This window comes from Trachymyrmex cornetzi, unplaced genomic scaffold (assembly GCF_001594075.2).
Source record: "Trachymyrmex cornetzi isolate Tcor2-1 unplaced genomic scaffold, Tcor1.1 scaffold16, whole genome shotgun sequence".
NCBI classification, from domain to species: domain Eukaryota; kingdom Metazoa; phylum Arthropoda; class Insecta; order Hymenoptera; family Formicidae; genus Trachymyrmex; species Trachymyrmex cornetzi.
Window position 1 is genome coordinate 6,042,305 of NW_017296201.1, and position 10,446 is coordinate 6,052,750.

Sequence of the window (10,446 nt, forward strand, 5' to 3'; positions counted from 1 at the left end):
TTTTTAGTAGAAATTGACAGTCGCTCTTCTGTATTTGTTATTTCGTAATCTGGTTTTACAAATTATGGCCGCGAGCACTGATGTTTGATTAGAAATTGTAATGATACGGTTAACGTGCCTTATTCAGGTTGTACGATTCATAATTCCATGTTGTATGTTCGAAGTGGCTTTCATGTCGCGGATAGCAGCGGTCCAACGTCCTCTGCTGGACAGTGGATCGCTAATTGCTGATTGATCGTTTCTGAATAACGCAATTAACCGAGCGAGAAGCCTATAGGATTGCACGAGAATATCAAGCGGATTGCGAAAAGGGTGCTTTAAGCCGACGATTCCGAGACAGGAGGCTTCCGCAATAGTCAGCAATAATCAATTCCTGCATAATCCCCATACGTATATATCTCGATAGTTTCGTCACTTTCACACTTACGCAGAGATCCGTAAATCTATCATCGAGTGTTACTAATAATTGTGTTACTAATAATCGGTACCTATAAAAAAATAATCAAAGAATCTTTAAAATTGGTAATGTAAAGAATAAATATGTACGCATTGTTAAAAATGCTTTCTTTACATGTAAATAAAGGTTATGAACGAAATTAAAAATAATGAATGATTTAACTGAAAATTAAATTATACAGTACAATGTTAAAAAATAAGAAATTTGCTTGCGTTACATGTAATGGAAGTAAATTTCAAGCAGGTACATTAAATATATTTAAATTTAATTTTGTCAACAAAAATGAAGTTATAAGTTATAAATAACTTAATTTTAATTTACTTATACTAAATTTCATGCAAATCTACATAAAATTTATTTAAAAATGTATGAAACTTCCTAAATTTCCTAAAATTTTATGAAAAGTATACTAAATTGCATGTACACAAATATATTTTTAATTAATTAAAAAAATTACTTGTAATTACTTAAATGTAATGAACGTGTACATTAAATTTCATAAATTTTCATGAAAAATACGTTAAATTTCATGTACATGTACACAAATATACCTTTCATAAATACATTAAATTTAATGTAATGTCATGAAATTAAGTTCAAATTGTGTAACTTAAAAGTACATTAAATTTAATGAAATTTTTAACAGTGCGGGTTTATAATTTTCATGCAAGAACTACAATTAAAATTGTTAAATTAAATATGTATTATACGATATATGTGACGAGTGATACTCTCTAACTCCCGAATGTTGGAAATATTCGGAAACGAATCGGGACTCGATAGAGTGCTCTCAGTCAGGGGCGTAAGAGGGTGAGAAACGAAGGGCAGAAAATGAATAAAGGAGGTTCTGACGGCACGTGCGAAGGCTACCGACCGCAAAAGAGGCGGCTTATATTATTATAACGTGGGCAGGTGGGCGAAACCGTCTATTGATGACGCTAACGAGGGATCGGTAATTATTACCCACGACTTAACTCCTAGCTGCTCGTGCAAAGACCTTTTATTGTGGCGATTCACCCTTCTTCGTCCGAACGATCTGGCACGCGGGGATTTCGTAACACGCCCACGACTATCAATTTTATAAGCATTATGACAACCGACCACAAATTACACTGCTTGATTGTCGTAATTCTTGCATTTGAAATTTAAATTTAAAAGAAATTTAAAAAACTTCGAAAAAATTCACAACGAATGTGACACGTTATTTTTTTAAATACGCATTTAGCTTTTTTATGAAAAATTTTAAATCTGTTTCATATTTTTTTTTAGTTTTTATTAGGTCTACAACCCTTTTAGTTTTATTTTAACTGTTTATTATCAAATTTGTGTGTTGAGAATACGTTATACATATATCATATATTTCTCTTTGTACGTTATTATTTAAAACAACGTACTTATCGTACTTATCGCTTGCACATTGTAATGGTATATTATACGACTTCGAGATTTGATGGAGTTGTTGACCCTTGTTAGTGTGTACCCGCGTGCCGCAACGATTATACACTTTCAGCGCATTAGTGTGAAAGCACATTTACCTGTCCGGTCAAGGTAGACGATCCATCATCGTGTCAACGGACCATTATAATGTACGAAACATTTTGATGTTCTCGTACCTCAAATTCCCTTAAATTTGACTACAAACGACAGATAATGTTCATGAAACGTAGAAAAATATGTATTTATAAAATAAGAGAAGTGATAAAAATTAAATAAATGAATACATAGTGTAGTTTTCATCATATGAATCATTCCTTTTTGTCATGACAATATTAATTTTCTATTGTAATTATAGGTGCACTTGGAAGAACGTCAGATTGATCGGAATTATTTTAGACTCAGGAGTAGAGTAATAAGCGCGTATAAATCAAGGAAATTAGCTTGAAGAGTCTATCAATTCCATTGGAAATGCTTTAAAAAGAGAAAACACATAAACTGTACATCGGAATGACTTGAAATGCGATTGGGTAAAAATCTTACAGTAATTATGATTAAATATAATAGATAGGTATCAATATAAAAGTTTAAAAAAAATAGATATTAGACTCCTTATAATAACTAATAAAATAATGAAGATCGAAGGGCTTATTTGCTGACTTTCATTATTTTATTTATTATTATAAAAGTTTAAAATCACATGTATAGTATATTCTGTACATATATTTGTGTGCTTGCATATATAAAAAGGTATTATATATGTGTACATATAAACATCTGAATTACGATACACATATTTTAAACTTCAAAAGGAAACAAGCCGAAAGCAAACAAAGTTATGTCCACTTAGGACTTCTTCAATACCTTATTGATGTGACAATCCTTCCTAAATGATAAATCCTTTTCGATAAACGTAATAGAGCGTTTCGTCTTTTGAAACCGTTTTAAGCATAATTTTCGGGAGCGCCTTTCAGATTCGTAGTGAAAACGAATTGAAAGAGAGAGCCGAAGCTGATATTACAATGCGGATACTCTCCCAGTCTTATTATTAGCCGAGACTTGGATATTTGGATACCTTTAATCCTTTTTCTGTCTTTTTTCCACCTAAGTCTAATCCACCTGACTGAAAAGTGCCAAATAATATCATATATCTTTTGCGGCTGTTTCTCAAAGCTTCCTATCTGATTTTGAAAAATTTCACCACGAAAGATGATCTACGACAACAAAAGCCGTCCGATTCCCTATGTCCAAAGGAAGATGTAGGTTCGCTAAAATCACCACGATACTACCTAGGGCTAACCTAGGGCTAAATTTAGGGCAAAACACTTCTACCGCAACTTCTATTTGCAATCTTCACAAAAGGACCTAGCAAGCAAAGCTATACGTGAACATTGTATCGTTGTGTTTCAGGTTTTTATTCGATATTTTTCTGCTTCGCAGAATTTTAATCGAAATAGAAAAGAGCTATTAGCTGTTTAATAAAAAGATATCGGTTTCTGATGAGAGAAAAAAGACAAACCCGCATAGAATATAAAGTTAAAGTGTAATCTCGTCAGAGTATCTAATGTAAGTTGTTACAAATCTTGAAATTACAGAAGATATGTGACGGATGTTTGTGAACGTTGTCGCCGTACAAGCATAATGCCGCTCTTTGACGCGATAAGAATCGCGAAGAGGGATTTCTGACGAACTTGTGTGGAGAAAAGAAAACGCGCGAGAGAAGTGCGGGAAATCAAGAAATAAACGAGAGAGAGAGAGAGAGAGAGAGAGAGAGAGAGAGAGAGAGAGCCGGTATGCGCTGTAGCTGCCTATCACGCACTTTCACGTTTTCCGCTCTCTCGTGCTCGTTACTGAAATGAATGCCCGATACATACGCGGCACGGTGGTGGGTTTCGCCGAGTCGTTGGTTCAGACGAGAAGCGAGATAAACGACGTCAGTCGCGGGGGAGATGCGAAGAAGCAGAGAACCAGCTTCGCGGATCGAGAGTGAGAGAGAGAGGGGGTGGCGGTCTCTGAAAGATGTCGGTCGCTTTGATGTTCGCCGACCGTCATCTTGCGCGTTACCTCACCGCGGCTGCGAGAGCGAACGAATGGCAATGCACCCTCTCGACCTGTAGACATGTGTGGGAGCCACACATGATATACACACAACTAAGACGTGCACGTACACTTGCGTGCCATCGCACGAGGATCGCGTACGCAGAGGGTGGAATTGCAAGCCGTGGGCACCCCTAGTTCTACCGTACTCGACTGCTCGCATCGATACTCGTCACGATAGCGCGGACTCCCCCTTGAAACACCCCCGCCCCCCTTTAGCCCGCGCCCTTCGACCTCCCGCCGGCGATACAGTTTGCAAACAGCGTAAAAATGCCACTCGATTATTCTCCCCCGCGATACGAATCGCTGTTGGCCGGAGGCAGCAAAGTCGATTGGCAATGGAGAAGGTGATGAAGCGAGATGAACGTTCTTAGCTGATGCTTAGTTGATGAACGTCGGTGAGACAAGATAGTCTATCAAGAGGCTATGCTTCAGAGATTTCTTCAACGTAGCTATAAAAATTCATTTGATATTCATTTTTCGCGAGATGAGATCATATCTCTCTAAAAATAAAAAAATACGAAAAACGCTAATATCTAATGAATAACAAGTCCATTGGAAATATAGTGATACGCTAAACTCTGTTTTGCGTTCAGTGCATAGATGCAAGCAAATGCAACTATTTATTTCGCGACAGAAAGGATATTAAAATCATAAAAAAAATGTATAATACTGTTTCCCTCGCAAGCGATGTTTAATTGCACTATCCGGCGATTGAATCGGGCGAAGAAATCACTATGTCGCAAGAGATTCATCGGTCGCGATATCACGATGACCGGCCTGGATCGGCGTTCCAACATCAATACTCATTAATGTTTATCACATCGGCGATCGGATCGCGCGGTGGACAAAGATTTCACTGGGGCCGACCCACGGGCAGTAACCATAACGAATGACCCGCCGGTGAGCGTGCAGGTCTCTACTTATGGATGCGTCCGGGCCGAAAACCCCCCGGCATCAGACTGGCGCGGCGTCCACGAGCCGGCTATTGCCCCTGAAAGACCAGCGAACATGACAATGATCTGGCTCGAGGTGGCTCGTTGCACCCGGCAACTCTCGTAGGGAAACTCAGCAGGTTACTTCATGTCTTTTCAGGAGCTGCCTGATCGTTAGGTTCTTATCCCTCGAGAAAAGAAAAAAATAATTAGAGGCTTAACATATTTGGTGTATCGCAAAAAAGGAAAGAAAATAATTACAGGCTTAAAATTCGGTTATCATGGACGTCATAGGCATATTTTGGCAAGTCTTGATGATCAATAATCTTTGTTTTTGTTATACAATTAACGCACGAATCGTTAAAATTTATTTGTGGCAGTATTCTCTAATAGTAATAAATAATAGCAATTAATAATAGCAATTTGTCGCAAATAAATGTCAAATAAACGAATTTTGTAAATAAAATTTCCGAGTAAGATAAGTAAATTTAGAATCATCCGTGTAAAATATTTTTCTATATAAATGTACGGCAGGTGATTGACCTTTTGAAAGTTAAAACTCTCGAGCATATCAAAATAAACCGACGTGTCTATATAGTTCTATGGAATCTAAGAGAGTAGGTATATCTTCTTTTGAGGAATGAAGTGCCCGTCGATATATTTGACAAGTGTCCGTTTTGTTAAGCAACAGTATAGGTTCGAGTTTACAATTACCGATTGTCATTCATTGGACACAAAACGAAGAGATCCACATGCGGTCGTCCCACACAACTACATTTTTTCCGAATGATCCAGCTGAATGCTAAGGGTGCTTTTTCAGAAATCTTACCTACGATTCGTCACCATCGAGAAATTGTCCCAATAAAGAGGTACGACATTTCTATGAACTGATTCACCTGTACACTTACGAAATTATTGTATATAATAATGCCGAATGCGATCGGACGGTAGCTATTTCATTGAATCCCCTTTTCTTTGAATTTCGTCCGAAAATGAGAAAATCGCATAGTCAGGATGAATCGTCTCCACGCTTTCGAGAAGATCCTCATGAATGAGCGAACTGTGTTACTTCTCGCTAGGACGATATTGTTCAATGGTCTCGTGATCTCCGCACTGAATTACGCGCTCTCGAGATGACAATTCTTCCCGATCCTTTCGCCAACGCTTTTCTTACGACAAGTAAGTAGACTATTCTCCGAACACATGAATATTTCGGTTATGATAGAAAGTGACATCTTTCAAGCGATTAATCATAGCAGGCTGCAATTTATTGCATGCTGTACAATTACAAAAAGACGAAAATGGAAATATGAACTGTGTGTATATAAAATATAAAAATGTAATAATATTTATTTTCTCTTTTTTTTCTTTTACAATATCAATTATAATTAGTATCGTTAATGTTATTTATTATTATTCATCTTATTATTAATATTATTATCCTATTATTATTACTGATTAGATAATATTTATAACTATCAGTAATAATATGAAACATTTCATATTACAGAAAGTAACAAAGTTTAGCCTTGTGGTCAAAGTAGCTTATACACGCCGATGCTAACAATGTGCCGATTGTCCCCAAGCTTCGTACCGATGTAATCAGGGAATAGGGGGACTGCAACTAATTGTAATCGCGTAACGGACCCGCGTAGAATGGCGAGAGGCGTCACAAAGAATTGATTCTGACAATTGTAATCTTGTAGGGAAATTCGGCGCGGTATCTCATCATCCGGATTGTACCCCTCAAATATGAAATGTATGAAACGTATGTTTCTGTCTCACCAAACAAACTGAATAAACCAGAATTATATATTTGTTGACGCAATACATTTTTAAGTCTATTTTTCATCTATTTTTCTCTTTCCCTTTCCGTCTCTCCTTTGTGTTAGCATCTCATCAATATGTAAATACACGAAAGTTTCCATAGAGAGTACGTTGCCGTCTATTTTTTCAAGAGCGAAAAAAATTTTTAGGAATAAAATTCGAGAACGTGTCAAAGATGATGTATTTAGCGTTAAAAATATACGTATCACATCTAAAAGCACTAAATATACAGAATTTTCATAGATTGTTCTATTATTATATTTGAGTATCTCTGTATTAAATTTGAGCACATTCTCTTATTAGTTTATTTAATTTTTTGCCTTTTTGTATTTGTCTTCATTTTTATGTAAATCGCGAGTTGTAGTACTTATTTACAAATTTGATAAGGTCGTAATATAACGAATTAAATCAAAATTTTTGTATAATATATTAATAAAATTGTAATAAATATTTGTGCAAAAGTTTATTTGGATCCACTCACTTGTTTAAAAGATATTTGCCTAAAACTTTAATAAAATATAGTCGTTTTGTTGCATAATATTATTGGCTGTTTTCAACAGAAAAAGCAGCTTTGCAACTGTTGTAAAATTCTTTAACATGATTGGTTTATACGTTTAGATTCAATAAGAAACTAAAGGCAAGATCAATATTAAAGAATTTTACAACAATTGCAAAGCTGCTTTTTCTGCTAAGCACAACCATCAAAGCCTATTTATTTATTTTGTTTTTTACAGTTTCAAGACGTATTAATGACAAAAGATTTTTTTATATTAGCTGATATTGACTTTTTAGCTAATTTTTTGGCTGATATTTTTAACTGATATTGTACAGCTGATATAATTTTTTGGCTGATATTTTACAGCCAAAATATTCTTGAGCTATTCATATTAGCTATGCTGATGCCACAATTTTGGCATCCTCGGTACGGACCTCTTCCATCTTGTATGTCTGCGCATAGCTTTGCTGTGAGGAATGGAATCAAAGGCAGCGATGAGTTCGTACAAGTGGCCAACATCGTCCGTATCAAAAGGCATCGGCTTCCCTTTCACCAGCCAGCGCACAAAACCAGCGGCCGCCACGCCGCACCGTCGACGATGCGAGAGAGGCTGCCGGGCGGTCGTCGCGTAATCAATCAGTATCGTGGGAGCACTAAAGCCCGCGCTGATGCTCTCGCATAGCTCCGCAAAAAACTATAAGCGCCTATCATCGCGCGCGATTTACGAATATTCGTTAATGCCGTCTCCAGAGTCGGTAAATCCTTCACAATATTTCTCCTGCATGAAGAAATCCTCCCTATTGTGTCACCAAAAAATCCTGTAATATTTCATTTTTCAATATTTTCGTGCTTTTGTACAATTTGTTCAATAAAAGCGTGACTGACATAACTTTCGACATATTTTTCATGCCGTACCGCAATCCAGCAAAATATTAATATACTTATAAGAAATAAATACAAAATTATGGTAACATTTTTGTATTTAATAAATATATGAAGAGGATCTATCTAATTTAAAGACTGAAACATGTTATAGCGTAATTCAATCATAATTGATTAGAATATAATATATTATTTTGTACCTAATATTTGGATTTTTTAATATACATATAATATAATTTTATAATTGACTCTTATATGCTCTTTTATTGTATTTATTTTTTATTAATATCAAGAGCCCTTTTTTATTAATATACTTGTTTCATATATCGCTTTTTCCATTTATTTAGAAACACCTGAAAACGCCTTAGACTTTTTTGCAGCTGCTTTCTGCGACACTTTTGGTCCTTTTGAGTGCGTGAAAAAAAAACCAGTTTCAAATTTTTTAGCGATTCCCAGTCACAAGTTTATCCAGTCACTGACGATAATAAATCAATGCCCGTTTCTACCACCATAGATTAACTTTAATCTCGGTTCAATTTACTGTTCATATCGTTTTCTTATTTATAGAACTAGAAAAAATGAAGTGATAATTGAACCGAGATTAAAATTAAATTATATTGATAGAAACGGGTATATAGGAAATAAAGGCCACAGCACAGACTTTTACATAACGCTATAAGGCATAAGAGAATCAACCAATTAGAATATGAAATAAAGGACTCTGATTAGTTGATTCTCTTATGCCTTATGTGTTATACAGCGTTATGCAAAAATCTGTGCTGCAGCCTTAATTCTATTTTCAACCAAAGCGGATCTTAGTACTTAAATATTTTAATATGAATTTATATACATATCCAATTCTGCAAATCGCGCGTCGAAATTTTTTCCAGTCTTGAAACACGATCATGAACAAACTAGAGTAGTAATATCACACATTAAATTAACAATTGGCGCGTGGAATTGGATATACATATATATAAATTCACACTGAAATATTTAAATACTAAGAATCGCTTTGACCGAAATAGGATAATTATTTCTCTTATAATTAATTTATTCAGATTCATTCGCGCTCTTATTAGACAGATTGTACGTCCAGGGAGAAGTTATTTTTCCGTTAACGCTAAGTTACTAAACATTAATAGCGAATTCGGTAAATTGCACTACGCTAGATCTGTGCATAAAAGTTGCTATACATGAAATTAGCACAGTTAAATGTAAAAATATATAAAACATAAAATATTTTAAACGATTAACACGCCAAAAAATATTTTGCCAGCTAGAATTATCGCTGTTTTTATTGTATCTGATAAAAAATTATGTATCACACATAGAATTTATAGCACAAATCTAAATTCTATCTCTGTCATCTATATGATTAGGTGCATTACATATCCAATATCGCAGTATTTGCTAAAAATTTATTTATTTTAGCTATTTTTTCGTATAATTTAGATAATTTTCTTATAACTGCAAGATCATTTTTTTGACTGAACTATCTACTAATGATATTGTCACGTTATTTAAAAATGTACATGTATCATTTCATTGTCAAAGTTTATTATATTGTTTCACTGCATTGATATATTTTATATAAACCAGCTTTTAATATGCACTGATCCAGTGTAGTGCGAGTAATCGAATTCACTATAAGGTTGCGCTATGGTTGGAAAAATCACTTTGAAAAATAACTTGTCACCATTATGCGTTACTTACTAAAAAAAGTAACGAGTAACGCGTATCGTTACTCGTTACAAGTAACGAATAAAAAAGTAACGCGTTACAAATTAGAAGTTATTTTTTTCAGGTGCGAATGATTTTTTCAACCCGTTACAAGTAACGATTGATTTTTCCAACTTTGGTGTTATCATTACTGTCATAAAAAATTCGCAATGTCATTACCAAATCGTTATTATAACAAATCGTAACGATCAACAAAGTAATGGCGCTGCAAGTAACGCATTATTTCTCATCTCTGGACTGTACTGTAAAATTGGTGGAAAGTATCAGAGATGTCAACAATAATCAATAATGGCGATATATTGGACGATTTATTAATACAAAAGCGCGTAGTACCGATTGTAATAATATATATATATATATATATATAAATAAGATTTCGTTTTCGATATGAATGCAGAAAACTGAAACGAGTAAAGCAACATGTTGCACATCGGAATCGTTTTCTCCGCCTGATATCATCATAGTTTTCAGAAGTTGCTACTGCTAAGCTTGCTCTCTTGGCAACCTAACGCAACACAGTACGCCTACACACTCTCACCATACAACGTAACGCAATGCAAGCCGGTTACGCCACT